Genomic DNA, 4683 nt, shown 5'->3' with positions numbered 1-4683 from the left:
GGCAACAGGGAGGAGCCGTTTATATTAAGTCCCGCCCCTAAGTCGGATTGTAGTCCACCCCTTCCCCTGTGTCCCAAATGTGCTGGGCCTGGAAACATACACCAGCCTTATTAATGATGTACAGAGGAATATTCTGAAACAATTTGCAATTGTTTGTGGTTTTTGACTTATTTAGCTTTTTATTCAGCAGCTCTCCAGTTTTTCATTTCAGCCATCTGGTTGCTAGGGTTCAAATTCCCCTAGCAACCATGCATTGATTTGAATAAGAGACTGGAATAAAAATAGGAGAGGCCTGAATAGAAGATGGGGTCAGTGACTCCCCATTTGAAAGCTGGAAAGAGTCAAAAGAAGACGACAAATAATTCAAAAACTATAAAATGTAAGTAATGAAGGAACAGTTGCTAAGAATTGGCGGATTCAAATATAACATACTAAAAGTTAAAGAAACAGTAACACCAGAAAATGAAAGTGTTTTAAAGGAATGGAGATATAATATATTGTTGCCCTGCACTGGTAAAACTGATGTGTTTACTTCAGAAACTCTACTATAGTTTATATAAACAAGCTTCTGTGTAGCCATGGGGGCAGCCATTCAAGCACAGGATACACAGTAGATAACAGATAAGTACTACTATAGTTTATATAAACAAGCTGCTGTGTAGCCATGGGGCAGCCATTCAAGCACAGGATACACAGTAGATAACAGATAAGTACTACTATAGTTTATATAAACAAGCTGCTGTGTAGCCATGGGGGCAGCCATTCAAGCACATGATACACAGTAGATAACAGATAAGTACAACTATAGTAGTACTTATCTGTTATCTGCTCTGGTGCTGCCATGTGGATAACAGTTGTGGGCCCTCAGTGCCCCTGACTAATACAGAATGTCAGTATATTGTGCAAAAGCATGTCAGGCACATGGATGCAATTTTAATACAGAGATATACCCTTATAGTTCATTACACCAAAGTGGCCACTCCTAGGGGTCTCTTTCAGTATTTCGGGGATGACTACTGCCACTGTGCTCGACAAATTCTGTACAAATCTCACAATCCAAACTGTCATTGGCTGAGAGAAAATACAACCAGTTTTGCAAAATTCTCAAAAAAATGTCTGATTGACTCGTCCATCCCATTATGACTGGCACAGCCACATTCTAAAGGACAAGTCAACCCTCCGACAAAGGGTTTTAGTTGTGTAGTAAATGTGTATTTTCTTCTTTTTGTTCCTATTCTTTTTTTTTGTAAATCATTGTTTTAAAGATTGAAAGCTCTATGGGGCAGGGACCTCCTTCTTCTTGTATATTTAATACTTAGCTCTTAGAAGAAGGCAAATATTTCATAAACTAAAAAAATGAAGAGGAATTGAAAAGTTGCTTAGATTTTGCCATTAAATAACATACTTAGCTCGAGTGAAGGAATAGAATAAAAAAAACTTCGAATTTCAAATGTTTTTTTGGGCTACTTCGACCATCGAATTGGCTACTTCGACCTTCGAATCGAACGATACGAACTAAAAATCATTCGACTATTCAACCATTCGATAGTCGAAGTACTGTCTCTTTAAAAAAAACTTCGACCAACTACTTCGCCACCTAAAACCTACCGAGATGCAATGTTAGCCTATGGGGAAGGTCCCCATAGGCTTTCTAACAATTTTAGGTCGAAGAAAAATCGTTTGATAAATGGATTAAAATCCTTCGAATCGAACGATTCGAAGGATTTAATCGTTCGATCAAACGATTTTTCATTCGATCTAACTATTTGTGGTAACTCCTTCGAGTTCGATATTCAAAGGATTTACATTCGGCAGTCGAATATCGAGGGTTAATTAACCCTCGATATTCGACCCTATGTAAATCTGCCCCTAAAAGTTTTGTATTTATTATGGTAATCACCCCCTATATTTGTGCTATTAATTTATTCTTCTGTGGTACAGTGCTCTGTTACACACAGTGCTCTGTTATATCACACTATAAATATAGTGTGATTTAATAAATACAGTGCTATATAAATACAGTGCTATATGATACATACAGTGCTATATAAATATAGTGTTACATAATAAATACAGTGCTATATAATAAATACAGTGCTATATAAATACAGTGCTATATAAATACAGTGCAATATAATAAATACAGTGCTATATAAATACAGTGCAATATAATAAATACAGTGCAATATAAATACAGTGCAATATAATAGATGCAGTGCTATATGATACATACAGTGCTATATAAATATAGTGCTACATAATAAATACAGTACTATATAAATACAGTGCTATATAAATACAGTGCAATATAATAGATGCAGTGCTATATGATACATACAGTGCTATATAAATATAGTGCTACATAATAAATACAGTGCTATATAAATACAGTGCTATATAAATACAGTGCAATATAATAGATGCAGTGCTATATAAATACAGTGCTATATAATAAAAACAGTACTATATAATAAAAACAGTACTATATAAATACAGTGCAATATAAAAAGTACAGTGCAATATAAATACAGTGCAATATAATAAATACAGTACTATATCAATACAGTGCAATATAATAGGTACAGTGCTAGATAAATACAGTGCAATATAATAGATGCAGTGCTATATGATACATACAGTGCTATAGAAATATAGTGCTACATTATAAATACAGAGCTATATAATAAATACAGTGCTATATAAATACAGTACTATATAAATACAGTGCAATATAATAGATACAGTGCTATATAAATGTAGTGCAATATAATAGATGCAGTGCTATATAAATACAGTGCTATATAATAGATGCAGTGCTATATAAATAAAAACACACATAATGTTAGTAAATAGGCTTGGGATTGTTTTAAGGAATATTAAAGGGACACACAATATTTTTGGAAGTGCCAGGAATTTCAATGTAACATAAAAAGCCCAGAAACATTTAAAAAAAGAAAAATTCCCCCATTTAAAATTGTTTCACAAGCTCCTTTCTATGAAATTCTTGGAAGTAGGAAGGAGAAGGGAAAGCAGTGTCTCGGGATGTCACCGCCTGTGCCAGACTCTCATTGGATCACAGGAATTGATTTCATTTAGTCTGACCCCAGAGAGTCGTGCGTCTGAGGTTTGTCTGTGTGGATTCGGGTCACACTGTTCCAGTAGAGAAATAAAATCACAACATGTTTTTGTGTTTCCTGATTTCCCAGCCCTGTTCCCTGAGGGACATTATTGAGCTGCTTTATGTTCTTTCTGTGCAGCAGCCCCGTCGGACGAATTTATACAACCCGAAAACTCGAATTGAATTCTATTCGAATTCAACCAAACTCAATAGAAGGCTCCAAATTGCTAATTGGACCTCTACCATTGACTTATATAGCAACAGTCTAATTGGAATAAAACTAGAAAATCTAATTAAAATTTTTTATATTTTTTTTTTAAAAACGATTTGAAAAATACTCGAATGTGAGGCAGGCTGCAAACATCTCAAAATTGTTCACTGGACATCTCCTATTGACTTATACAGCAATTCGGCAGGTTTCAGGTGGCAAATAGTCGAAATATGAATTCTTAAAGGGCCAGAGTATGATAAATCTTGAAAATCGAATTAGGTTTTTTTTTTTAAAAAACTCGGTTAGAAAAAACCTTGAATGTCAGGAAGGCTGCAAACATCTCCAAATTGCTCATTGGACATCTCCCATTGACTTATATAGCAATTCGGCAGGTTTCAGGTGTCAAATAGTCGAATTTGAATTCTTAAAGGGCCAGAGTATGATAAATCTCGAAAATCGAATTAGGTTTTTTTTTAAAAAAAAACTTGGTTAGAAAAAACATTGAATGTCAGGAAGGCAGCAATCATCTCCAAATTTTTCACTGGACCTCTCCCGTTTACTTATATAGCAATTTGGCAGGTTTTAGGTGGCAAATAGTCTAATTCTAATTTTTAAAGGGCCAGAGTATGATAAATCTTGAAAATCAAATTTTCTTAAAAAAACTCGGTTAGAAAAAACCTCTATTGTCTGGAAGGCTGCAAACATCTCCAAATTGCTCATTGGTCCTATCCCATTGACTTATATAGCAATTCAGCAGGTTTCAGGTGTCAAATAGTCGAATTTGAATTCTTAAAGGGCCAGAGTATGATAAATCTCGAAAGTCTCATTCCATTTTTTTTAAAAAAAGGTGGCCAAATCAGGCAGAACCATATATAATACATGTAGTGCAGAGGTGCTGTGCCTGTGCACAATTTGGGGTGTCTCCAGTCACACTGCAGGATTGTGTTTGAGTTTCAGGAGGAGTCTGCCTGTGTAGGGACAATAGCACATATCATTCTTCAGTCCCACTGACCCTTCTTTTCTAACCATAAATCCCTCTTAAACATTAACCCTTCAAAAGTTTTTCCAGCACAAAAAAGGATGGGGGATTCCTCTTAGTGGGCCACACAGATTTCTACAGAAAGTGTTGAATGGAAAGCAACACAAAACTGACCCATTGTGTTGTGTGTCACTACATTCCCATGTGTCTGGTAGGCTCACCCTTGCACCTACGTATGTACTGCACCCTTTATTGGCTAATCACAATTACTATGAACTAGGGCTAGAGCCAGTGAAGGGCTACTAAAAGCATTCAGAAAGGCTGGGTGTTAGGTGGTATGTGGGTGTCCCTTGGAATACCCCTAGCAGGAGTCCC

The sequence above is a fragment of the Xenopus laevis genome, chromosome 7L (assembly GCF_017654675.1).
Source record: "Xenopus laevis strain J_2021 chromosome 7L, Xenopus_laevis_v10.1, whole genome shotgun sequence".
NCBI lineage: Eukaryota > Metazoa > Chordata > Amphibia > Anura > Pipidae > Xenopus > Xenopus laevis.
The sequence above is the reverse complement of the archived record's forward strand: the minus strand, read 5'-3'. Positions refer to the sequence as shown.